Raw genomic sequence first — 13,018 nt, forward strand, 5'->3', positions numbered from 1 at the left:
TTATTCCTTGTTTGTCCAGCAGTCCTGGTTTCAAATCAGTCAATTAGTAACTAACTATTAGCACAATTCACAACATAGCCCTTTGGTTTAAGGTGAAATGTGTTCTGAAATAACCTATTAGTTCTGTGCTTGAAGTAAGTTTTTTTTGAAAATAATAATTTCTATTATTATGAAAATGTAAATACTTTTTGTTTCTATTCCCCAGTATTGAATCGGACAAGTACAAATTACAATTCAAAAGGTATCTTCCATCATGCATTGTTTTAAACAAGTTAATTACAGAACTGAAAATAAAACTAAATGAAAAAGTTATTTCAATGGTTTAACATTCTAAAGCAGAGTTTCTATTCTTACAAGGCAACCAAGAATGAACAAAAGAAATATGGAGACTTTTTTTTGCAACATACAAGTATTTGGCAATAAGTTACATTCTACCAAGTAGGGCTAATGAGAGTACTTTTAAATACCTCTATACGTTTTTCCTCATTACGGGGGGGGGGGGGGGGGGAACTACAATTCAGTTCAAAAGGGACTTTCAGCACACATGTCTAAACATGGCGTGAAGGCATTCAGGCTATTGTCATGTCATTGTGCTTGATACCTTTTCTCTAACACAACCCCCAACCATACCGTCATGGTATTAGTCAGCAAGTCACTGCCTGCTTCAAGCAGATAAAGTCTGAATAACCTTCGATTTTCAACCGAATTCTTAGATACTATTTAAGAGATCCTTTATACATATATTTTAAAAAGCCACTTAAAAAGTTCTTTGAAAAAAATCTTCACAAGTAAACGACCAACAATCAACATAATCCTGGACCATGTGATCCGGGAGTTGCTGATTAGAATAAAAACGAAGTGTGTGAGGACAATCTTCAGTCCAACTGCTTTGGAAAATAAAAGTTCGACGTTATTCTGATATTTTAAAAAAACAATAATACCCTGAAGAACCCCAAAAACGGGGAACAACTTAAAGCAATCGTCACCATACGATATGGAAGCAATTAATAAATGGAACGCCCCGTTAAATTCACCACCAGCCTCCCCACCCCCACCCCACAGGAAAAAAAAACAATCAAAAAGAAATCTGGAACTAAAAGTTATTCGTTTGTGGTTGATGTATTGATCGCCATATACAATCTGTATCGCGGACAAAACATCGCCCACTGAGGACCTAAACACAACCCAAACGAAACAAAAAGAAACTGACAGCGATCAATGAACTTTCATAATGACTAACAAGCCAGCCCCAGAGCTTCAAGCCGCAGTTCAGTTAAAATTCCCTTCATCTTAAACTCTACCTCTCATTATCTCTCTCTCTTTTACACAAGGAGCAGAACGCTGCCGGCTCTGACCTGGTCTTTCTTTCTAATTTTAAAAGTTCCGATTTGTTTTGCACCTCTACAATAATAGAGGAAACAAAAACCATAGATGATTTCTGTACGTGAAGCCGAATCTTCCGTTGACTTTATTTCACACCCACTACCTACCCCCCGACTTTTCTGTTTAGAGCCGTTATTGATGTGTTTGCATTGAGTAGGGCACCAAAAGTACCCGTTTCATCAGGCGAGGACGACCTTTCGAATCATAGTGTCTTGCAACAACAGCGATGGACGACAAACAAAAAAAAAAGCCTCACTTTAATAAAAATACCAAAGCAAGTTTCAACAAATCCACGAATTCTGTTAAGTACCACAAACAAGACTACAGTCTATATATAAAAAAAATATACACACACCCGCGCCTCCCTGCGACTGACCTGCCTCTCACTGTCCTGTTGTGTTTGCACTCATTCTCCGAAGCCCTTTATTCTAACCCTATGTGGTTATTGATTGACTCATCTCCTTACGCCGAGCTGCGTTCCTACCTGGCGCTGCCAGCGCTCTAGGTACAGCCTCCGTGCACTACTCGCTTCCTATTCCCCGACAACACTCCGGTACTCAGACTGCCTGCCTCGCTCGCTCACTCACTCACTCACCAACTCCCCCAACACACACCATCCTCAGCGTCACGTGTCCACCTCTCCTCGTGCCCGCGCCTCCAAAAAAGTGTGTGCGCGCGCCCATTCCCGTCGAGCGCGCCCCCGAGGATCCACCAGATATGTAAGTGCTCTTTCCTCTCTCTCACTTTTCCGTGCCTCGGAGGGACAGCCCCTTCATGAGTCCAGCCAACTTTTCATTTTTGTTCTCCTCTTCACAAAGTTTGTTTAGAAACTTTTTCTTCTACGTGGGCATCAGGAATGATGGTATTGACATTCCATGTTTAGTCTGTGTTCTTTAGGAACTCATGTTCTGTACTAAAGCTTTTAAATTCACTTTCTGTTGCTTCTGCTCTATACAGATTTGGCATTTTTCTATTCCATCTCCTCCAATCCCAAAATTTGCCTCTTTCTACGTTCAATTTTGGATCTCCACTATACTTTTTTATCTGATTTCAGACTCCAAGCTGCTTAGGCCTTGCAATAAAAATCTGTGAATGATCACAACGCAAATGATATTCAGAGAAAGTATGGAAAATATCACCAAAGCAGTCAGAAGGTGTACAACATATTAGACATACAATTATATTGTTACAATAAGTTATGGAGTAATATGGACATTATTCCATTTTCACATGAAAACACTACATATACAAATGATTAAACTGCAAACAGATTAAATGATCATCAGATCATATTTTCTGTGATGATTGGCCTGATTTTGTTGATAGACAAAGGTGGTAGGATACATTTCAATCGACTTTATTGTTTCACAAAACTTCTATAATTCTCAATTGAGAAAAAGCATTTTCGGTATGTCTTCAGCTTCATCCTGAGAATGCATCTATGTTTGCTAATGTTACTTAAAATGTATTTAACATTTAGGATATAGAGATTAAAACAAACTCAGCAAATTTAATTCAATTAACAATTAAATCTGTGCAGAATCTGTTAACTGTCCTTTTTGAGTTCAAGGATCTTCGTTGGAGAGGTATTAAAATTAATTTCATTGCCCTTGCATTAGGGAAGAGAAAATCATGGGTGTTTAAGGCATTGTTTTCAGTGTGGTTCTGCAGTTGATTTGCCTGCTGACACTCATTTGATTGTAATATTCAACAGAATTGTCTTGTTACATAACAGCATTGAATTCATTTTTTAATGAATTGGTTTTCAGCTATTTGTTTTACAAGGATAATCATGAAAATAATTTTTACTTTTTTTGTTAGATGTTCCACAAAGTGATTATTTAAAGGCTTATATTATAAGATTAATTATTACAAGACATTTTCTCTCACAACATTTGCTTGTTTTTGTTCTAATGAATGTATGTGTACACATATATAAAAAGAACATAAAATATGTGAAGATGTGCTGTATCATGTACACAGTTAACAGATTCTGCACAGATTTAATTGTTAATTGAATTAAATTTGCTGAGTTTGTTTTAATCTCTATATCCTAAATGTTAAATACATTTTAAGTAACATTAGCAAACATAGATGCATTCTCAGGATGAAGCTGAAGACATACCGAAAATGCTTTGGGCGGCACGGTGGCGCAGTGGTTAGCACTGCTGCCTCACAGCGCCAGAGACCCGGGTTCAATTCCCGACTCAGGCGACTGACTGTGTGGAGTTTGCACGTTCTCCCCGTGTCTGCGTGGGTTTCCTCCGGGTGCTCCGGTTTCCTCCCACCGTCACAAAGATGTGCGGGTCAGGTGAATTGGCCATGCTAAATTGCCCGTAGTGTTAGGTTAAAGGGGTAAATGTAGGGGTATGGGTGGGTTGCGCTTCGGCGGGGCGGTGTGGACTTGTTGGGCCGAAGGGCCTGTTTCCACACTGTAAGTAATCTAATCTAATCTAATCTAATCTAATCATCTTTTTGCCATAGTTTGTGCGCATACAACTGAAGTGTGTCATTGGGTGATCTAAACCCCAGAGGCGAGTTACCTCTGTCAAACTCTCACCCAGAATTCAACATACACATTAAAACCTTTTAATTCTGTTTTTTATTGAGTATTCTGATTTCAGTTTTGCTGTTGGAGCTTGTATCTCCAACTACTGTTATGAACCCTTCCTTAAAATTTTAAGCCACTGTCATTATAACTAAAAATCAAATGTCTCGGGCACATCTATTAAAGCAGACAATAAAGAATGGGGAGTGTGTTGCTGGAAAAGTACAGCCAGTCAGGTAGCATCCGAGGAGCAGGAGAATCAACAAGCATAAGTCCTTCATTCAGGAAGAGGTTTGTGGCCCAGGGGCGGAGAGATAAATGGGAGGGGGTGGAGCTGGTGGGAAGGTAGCTAGGAATGCGATAGGTAGATAAAGATGGGGGTGAAGGTGATAGGTCAGACAGGAGGGTGGAGGGGATAGGTGGAAAAGAAGATGGACAGCTAAGACAGTTCAAGAGGGCAGTGCCAATTTGGAAGTTTGGATCTGGGATGGGGAAATGAGGAAACTGGTGAAATCCACGTTGATCCCATGTGGTTGGAGGGTCCCAAGGTGGAAGATGAGGCATTCTTCCTCCAGGTGTTGGGTGGTTAAGGTTTGGCGATGGAGGAGGCCCAGGACTTCATATCCTTGGTGGAGTGGTAGGGCAAATTAAAGTATTTGGCCACAGGGCGGTGGGGTTGTTTAAAGCGTGTGTCCCAGAGATGTTCTCTGGAATGTCCCACAAGTTGGCATCCTGTCTCCCCAATGTAGAGGAGACCACATCGGGAGCTACAGATACAGGAGATGATGTGTATGGAAGTACAGATAAATCTCTGTTGGATGTGGAAGGATCCTTTAGGGCCTTGGACAGAGGTAAGGGGGAAGGTGTGGGTGCAGGTTTTACACTTCTTGGGGTGGTAGGGGAAGGTCCAGGAGTAGAGGGTGTGTTGGTAGGGGGCGCGGAGGGAATGGTCTCTCTAGAACATAGATGGGGTGAGGAGAGACGATATCCTTGATGGTGGGGGTCTGATTACAGGTGACGGAAATGGCAGAGGATAATGCGATGTATCTGGAGGTTAGTTGGTTGGAAGGTGAGGACCGGGGGGGTTCTGTCCTTGTTGCGATTGCAGGGGTGGGGTTCAAGGGCGGAGGTGCATAAAGCGGAGGAGATGCACTGGAGGGTATCGTCAACCAAATGAAAGGGGAAATTGCAGTCTTTGAAGAAGGAGGGCACCTGGGATGTTCTATGGTAGAATTGGTCCTCCTGGGAGCAGATGCAGCAGAGGTGGAGGAAATGGGAATGAGGGACAGTGTTTTTACAGGAGGCACGGTGGGAGCAGGTGCAGTCCAGGTAGCTGTGAGAGTCGGGTTTGTTGTCCGTGTTGAGTCATTCGCCAAAAATGGAGATGGAGAGGTCCAGAAAGGGAGGGAGGTGTCCAAGATGGTCCAGGTGTACAACCCCACGTCCCAAGTCCCCCTCCCACTCCGCTAAGGACATGCAAGTCCTGGGTCTCCTCCACCACCAAACCCTAACCACCTGATGCCTCAAGGAAGAACGCATCATCTTCCACCTTGGGACCCTCCAATCACAAGGGATCAAGGTGGATTCCACCAGTTTTCTCATTTTCCCTCCCCTCCCCTCCCCCACCTTATCCCAGATCCAACTTCCAACATGGCACCATGCTCTTGAACTGATCTACCTGTCCATCTTCCTTCCCACCTATCCCCTCCACCGTCCTCTCCGACCTATCACTTTCACCTCCATCTTCATCTACCTATCACATTCCCAGCTACCTTCCCCCCCCCAGCCCCACCCACCTCCCATTTATCTCTCAGCTCCCCGGGCTGCAAGCTTCATTCCTGATGAAGAACTAATGCTCGAAACATTGATTCTCCGGCTTCTCAGATGCTGTCTGACCGGTTGTGCTTTCTCAACACCACACTTTTTGACTCTGCAGTCCTGACTTTCCCCGAGACAATAAATATAGTTGGGATGCTCTTCATTTACTTTGGGGACTGGATAGAAATTTCTGAGCTTTCTCTTTTTGGAATCAATGTTTATTGCCTTCCTTTGGGATATTAACAATGTTAGAGAGGGCATCAAAATCAGAAAGTATTTGCTTTATTGGGCAAATGCCCATTTCTAATCCAATGGGTTTGTATGTTCTTTTACACTTTACTGTCACATATCAAGATGTGGGGGAGGGTCAAGATTATGGACCAAACTCATAATGTGTGACTGTCTCACATGACAAAAAATGCAAAGAGGGAATATTCCCTGGAAATTTCTTTCTTCCCTGCACTTCATGTAGTAAACTTTAAATAAGTTCTCTATAAATTAATTCACAGTTGTACTATATATAACATATGGATGGAATATTTTCACTAAGTTAGAATTACAATTTATAATGTAATTATTGTGATGTGCACAAAAACAATTTTAATGAAATCTTGCATTGATGTCTTTACAGTATGTTGGTTTAAATTATATTCTTACCATCATAACTATGCTGTCTATAGACCTGGGGTATGTCTTTAATCGGCTGAAATAAGGAAAACATAAATGCTTCCACATCGAATTTTCCTGGCAAGACTTTACTGCATCTAGTTGGTGTGAAGTTTTTTTTTCTGCAGCATCTGTAGTAGATGTAAACATATTGATGCACTACAGATGCTGTGTCTAGTACACACATGTGTATGTTTATGGATCTATGAGGCCAGTTTCTGTCAGCTAATTTAACTCTGACTTAAAACAGGCCCTTGTAAACTGGTTTTGATGATCAGTACCAACAATCTATTTCATGTATGTCAACAGATGATATGAAGTTGTACTGTTTGTTTTCCATCAGAAAGGGAAAATAACAAAAATAAGAGGTTTTTATTTTTCTTGAATATATACTTCTCAGAAATCATGGAAGTACACACATGCACAATATCAAAAAACATAGTATTATATTCCGTACATTATTTCTCTGCCTAGAAAGATTCGAGTAATTTCTTTGTGAACAGCATTTACAATCATAATATTTTACTCACTGATAAAAGCCACATTACATATTGTTATGGTCATTTTTGAAAATACAGTAAACCAATAATCATTGCTGAATAAAGGTAAAGCATAAGTTAAACAGGTGCTAGAAGTTTTGTATGTGGGAAATGTGAAATTTCCGTAGAAAGCACAAATCAATTTTAGAATCATAGATACCTATGCAGATAAAGGCCATTCGGCCTATCGAGTCTACACCGACCCCCCGAAGAACATCCCACCTAGACGCACCCTATCCTTGTAACCCCACATTATATCATAGCCAATTGACCTAGCCTAAACATCCCTGGATACTATGGGGAACTTAGCATGGCCAACCTGCACATCTTTTGAGGGTGGGAGGAAACCGGAGCACATGGCAGAAATGCACGTAGACATGGGGACCATGTGCAAAGACCACCCAGACAGTTCCCCAAGGCTACAATTGAACCTGATTATTTATTTTTATATCAGCAACCTTTCCAAAGGCAATATAAAAAGGTATAAGGAATAGAATGGCATACCATCTGTTATTGTCTCCCTTAATTTTTCCGTAAAGGAGCACAAATAATGAAACTGAGTTTCTCTTATGGATTTGCAGCATGCATATGATGGGGCAAGTAGCTTCCTTCTGTGCTGTAATCATTCTGTTCACAAAAGGAAAATATTTCAGATTCTGTAGCTCTGAAATAAAAAGAATACTGCAAATATTCAGCAGGTTAGGAGGCATCTGTGGAGAGAGAGAGAAACAAAAGTAATGGTTTGCGTGGATAACATTTCCTTACTCCACAGAAGCTGCATGACCTGCTCACAATATCTTTAAAAATACTAGTCCTGACGGTCTGGATAGAATGGTATTCTACAAACGTGTCTGAAGTTGAAGAAACTGACATTGTGTCATTTCTCAGAGTAATGCTGTGAAAAGTCAGTGTCAACCTTTTACATTTTATTTTGCTCAAAAACTGTATGAATCTATGTAAAATTCTGCAAAACTATACAGAACGTTTTCCAGTCTGACATAACACTGGGACAGTGACATATTGTTTAAAAAGCTGAGGTGTCTTGAGAATGTAGATATCAAAGAACAGAAACCAGCATATCCCATTATAAAAGATGAAAGTTTTGATCTAAGATAGTTTACTATATCACATCTCCATGACACTGGACTCCTTTGGCTCTAAATTCTGTGACCATGATCTTAACCTCCACAACCACCTGATGAAGGAGTGGTGCTCCGAAAGATAGTGCTTCCAAATAAACCTGTTGGACTATAACCTGGTGTTGTGTAATTTTTGACTTTTAAATTTAAACAAAACCTGGCAATTAATTTTCAATCAGCATTAATTGTTGCATTGTCTATGGCAACATTCTTACTAATCAGAGTCCACTTGCCAATCAATAAACACTACTCTCTCACGCAGTATAGATGTTGATTTCTCCTCGAATAGATATTTTTGCAAAATGTCTTGATGCGTGGAAGAAGAAAAGTTTCAACAAAATGTGCCTTTTTCAGCAATACTTAAGTTCCCTACTACAAAGTCCTTTTCTCTTGAGACAACAACATTGAGAATTTTGGGCCTCTCCATTCAAATGCAAAGGTGACAATTCTTCACTTCCCTCCCACACTGCTACAGCCTCTCCCCACGACTACCATCTGAAGTACAACCACTGTAGCTAATCTAAAAATGCTCATGGCCCACTTTCTGTCACATCTATTTTACTTTATCTTCCTCTGGCACGCTTCTCCCAAGATTTGTTTTCCTTTCAACAGTCAGAGAATCATTTTGGGATTCCACACTGTACACAGTATCTGGTAACTTCCTTAACCAGGGAATCTTGCTTTTCAGTGTTAATTTCACAATTTCCCCAAATCTGTGCATTCCAACATGGACCCATGGTATTAAAGTTGAATTATCTTGTCTTTTTCTGAAATTAGCACATTAGAAAAATCTGTGTAATTTACAGATTTAATTTATTCGTAGTATTATAATAGATAAATGTGACACAGCACTCGCCAATGTTCTACCATTTGCTCTACCATCAATGAGAAATGATAAGATGCTTGCTGACCAATCCTTCTCCAGGTATTATCATTCCAGTGCAGTTCTAAGGAAAACCATCTGCCTGCTTAAGTGGATGTAAAACGTCACACAGTACAAATCCAAAGAACAATGGGGCAGTTGTCCATAGTGAAGTGGCCAATGTCCACCCTTCAGTCAACATGACAAAACAGATTATCTGTTTTTGATAGTTTGCTTTGTGCAAAATTAGCTATCATGCTTTCTACTTTACAACAGTGACCGTGCTTTGAAATAACTTCCTTGGCCATAAAATATTTTGAGCTGAAAATGTGTTGCTGGAAAAGCGCAGCAGGTCAGGCAGCATCCAAGGAGCAGGAGAATCGACCTTTCGGGCATGAGCCCTTCTTCAGGAATCATCTTCGGGCTCATGCCCGAAACGTCAATTCTCCTGTTCCTTGGATGCTGCCTGACCTGCTGCGCTTTTCCAGCAGCATAATTTTAGCTCTGATCTCCAGCTTCTGCAGGCCTCACTTTCTCCCAAAAAATATTTTGAGCTGTCTAGCGCTGTAAAAAACATATTTCAAATTCGTTCATGGAATGTGGGTGTCGCTGGCTAGGCAAACATTTCTTGCCCATCCCTAATTCCTTTGAGAAGGTGGTGCTGCTGAGCTGCCTTCTTGATCCACTCCAGTCCTTGAGTTGTAGGGCATCCCCTGTTAAGAAGGGAGTTCCAGGATTTTGACGCAGTCACAGTGAAGGAATAGCAATGTAGTTCCAAGTCACAGTGGTGTGTGGCTTGGAGGGAACCATGCAGTGGTACTGTCCCATGCTTCTGCTGCACTTGTTTTTTCTAGGTGAAAGAGGTTGTGGTTTTGGAAGGTGCTGATGAACGAGTCTTGGTGAGTTAGTGTAGTGCATCCTGTATTTGATATACACTGTTACCACTTTATTTCAGTTATGAATGTAGTGAAAGTTGAAGAAAGTGAGTAAGGCATCAAGCAAGTGAATTTCTTTATCCTGGATGGTATTGAGCTTCTTGACTCTTGTTGAAGCTGGACATATCCAGGCAAATGGAAAGTAATCCATCAGACTTCTGACTTCGCCTTGTAAATGGTGGGCAGGCATTGACAAGAAAGAAATTGAGTTATCTGATCCAAAATACTTTGCCTCTGATCTGCTCAGGTAGCCATATTATTTAAATGGCCAGTGCACATAAATTTCTGGTCAATGATAATCCGTCAAATATTGACAGTGGGGGATTCAATGACAGTAATGTCATTAATGTCAGTGGATTAGATTCTCTCTTCTCAGTGTAGCTTATTACCTAGCACTTACATTGTCCAAATGTAACTTGCCACTTGTCGGTCTGAGTCTCGATATTGTCCAGGTCCTGCTGCATTTGGCCATGGACTGCTTCAGTATCTAGAAGGGTTATATGGTGCTGAAAATTATGCAGTCATCAGTGAACATCTCAAATTCTGATCTTATGATGGAGAGAAGGTTAAGCTGCAACTATTAGATTAGATTCCCTACAATGTGGAAACAGGCCATTTGGCCCAACAAGTCCACACCAACCCTCCGAAGAGCAACCCACCCCCAGACTAAGGCACCCAACACTATGGGCAATCTGATATGGCCAATTCACCTGACCTGCACATCTTTGGACTGTGGGAGGTTACCAGAGCACCCAGAGAAAACCCACGCAGATACGGGGAGAATGTGCAAACTCCACACAGACAGTCACCTAACGCTGGCATTGAATCTTGGACCCTGCTGCTGAGGCAGCAGTGCTAACCACTGAGCCATCTTGCCGCCCACCTGGACTTTACTGAGGACTATTCACAACCGTGACAAAGCTTGTTGACTTTGAATCTACATTAAACAGCAGTTATTTGCTATTAACCAACATTTTTGGCACATGGATACCTCTTTAAGAAAAGATCTGTAAAAACTTCCCCATTGATCCAAGCAAGTGAAACTTTGTCTTCCCTGCTACCAGTCAGAGCTAATTTCAAAGTGTTGACAGTTGAAGCTGGTCAAAAAAGATTCAAGCTATGGGAAATGCCATCTGTAGTATGGAATCTTTGCTCCTCTATGCTTTGGAGCTTCATAAAACTTATATTAAGGAACTTAAAAAACTGGAGGAATAGATCTGCTGTGCATTCACAAAATCCTCCAAGTCTGATGGCAAGGTAGTCCAACAACAGCAGCTTCGCCCACATCAACATTACCATTGAGATGATAATTATTCACAACAGTCCACTTGGTGGACTGTTTGTTCATATGAGTGACACCAGAGTCATGAAACAACTGTCCTACTAAGAACTTGGTCATGGCAGGAGATCCCTGCATGACAGTAGAGAGACATTTTGGGAAAATCCTCAAAACATCGATGAAGAGAACAAACATCCCCAGTGATTCACAGGGGTCTCTCACTTATAAGCAACTTAAATGGAGAAAATGGAATTGAATTGAATTTATTGTCACGTGTACCAAGGCACAGAGAAAAGCTTTGTCTTGCGAGTAATACAGGCAGTTTACAGAGTTAAGTAGCATAGATAAGTAAATAATAGGTAAACAGTGGCAAAAACATGAAACACAGGTACAGGTGAATGTTAAGAGTTTGTGAATCCATTCAGTATTCCAACAACAGTAGGGTAGAAACTGTTACGAAACTGGCTGGTGCACGTATTCAGGTTTCTGTACCTTCTCCCCGATGGTAGAGGTTGTAGGAAAACATTGCCAGGATGGGATGGAGCTTTGAGAATGCTAGCAGCCTTTCCTTGACAGCAGACCTGGTAGATGGATTCTATAGATGGGAGGTTGGCCTTTGTGATAGTCTGGGCCGAGTTCACCACTCTCAGTAACTGTCTCCAATCTTGAATGGTATAGTTGCCATACCAGGTAGTGATACATCCAGACAGAGTGCTTTCGATGGTGCAACTATAAAAGTTGGCAAGGGTATTTGCCGTTGTGCCAAATTTCCTCAGCTACCTGAGGAAGAAGAGACGTTGTTGGGTCTTTGTAACCAGTTAATTCACATGAAGAGTCCAAGAAAGCTTGTTGTGGATGACCATTCCCAGGAACTTGACAGTTCCCACTGTTAATGGGGGGGGGGGGGGGGGGGCATGAGTAACATTCACCTAAAAGTCAATAATGAGTTCCTTGGTTTTGCCGGCATTGAGAGCTAGGTTGTTCTCAGTGCACCATTTTTCCAGGTCTTCCACCTCCCATCTGTAGTCTGTTTCGTCACCATCTGAAATTCAACCGACTATAGTGGTGTCATCAGTGAACATGTGAATGGTATTATTGGCATGGCACCAAACTTCAAGAGCATGTGTTTGAAAAGTCAAGTATCAACTGCCTGGGTCTTCAAGTAGCATCTGCCCTACATGTGGTAAACTCTGCAGACCATTCCCTGGACTTCTCAAAACCCATTGAATTGCAGTGAAAGTAATTCAGAAGTAACAGAGGCGTGCCATTTGGTCCTAAGGGTTTCTATATTGTTCCAATAATACTAAAGGATAGAATTGAACTAGGCAGTAATATTACGCATTGCAAAATAATCTATCAACACTTGATGTTATGGTTCCCATATAAACAAAATCTGGGCAAGGTACCCAAAGAAGTGTAATACTGTACCTGATAAAGGACTAATCTCCTCAGGAGATGATGGGAGTAATGAAAATGTGCCAAGAGGAAAATAAATTGCAAAAGTACTGTTCTATTAGCTTCCACTAAATAACTTTAAAATTAATTCCAAATGATGATTAACCATTTAACTACATATATGATTTTATATAATAGTATGTAGTACAGTAATGAGGCTTGGCATGCTACATATTTATAGAAATTATTACTATAAAGGTGATCTATGTTTTAAAAACATACCAATTTCTAGTGATCTGGTCACAACAGGTTTCAGTACCAAATAAAGAAAGACAGCAAAGAAATTGTTATTATGTTACTGATGGTGTCACGAGCTACAATGTTGATGTAATTTATTTTTGATAAATCACCATTCCTGCTTCAATAGTTATTTAATATTTTATTTTTCTATTTA

At 40.8% G+C, this 13,018-nt stretch overlaps 1 protein-coding gene across 8 annotated transcripts in view; it reads right to left on the reverse strand.

Moving 5' to 3' along the window:
• The window catches only part of znf217 (zinc finger protein 217), a 76,729-nt gene extending 74,666 nt beyond the window's left edge, over nt 1-2,063 (reverse strand). For 3 of the 8 annotated variants that reach the window (XM_043710233.1, XM_043710234.1, XM_043710225.1), the window contains exon 1: nt 1,760-1,972. The gene's annotated coding sequence lies outside the window, so the exon portion shown is untranslated. The other 5 variants (XM_043710229.1, XM_043710226.1, XM_043710227.1 and 2 more) reach the window with 5 other exon arrangements.
• Between the last annotated feature and the right edge of the window lie 10,955 nt (nt 2,064-13,018).

This window comes from Chiloscyllium plagiosum, chromosome 20, assembly GCF_004010195.1.
Source record: "Chiloscyllium plagiosum isolate BGI_BamShark_2017 chromosome 20, ASM401019v2, whole genome shotgun sequence".
In the NCBI taxonomy this organism is placed as follows: domain Eukaryota; kingdom Metazoa; phylum Chordata; class Chondrichthyes; order Orectolobiformes; family Hemiscylliidae; genus Chiloscyllium; species Chiloscyllium plagiosum.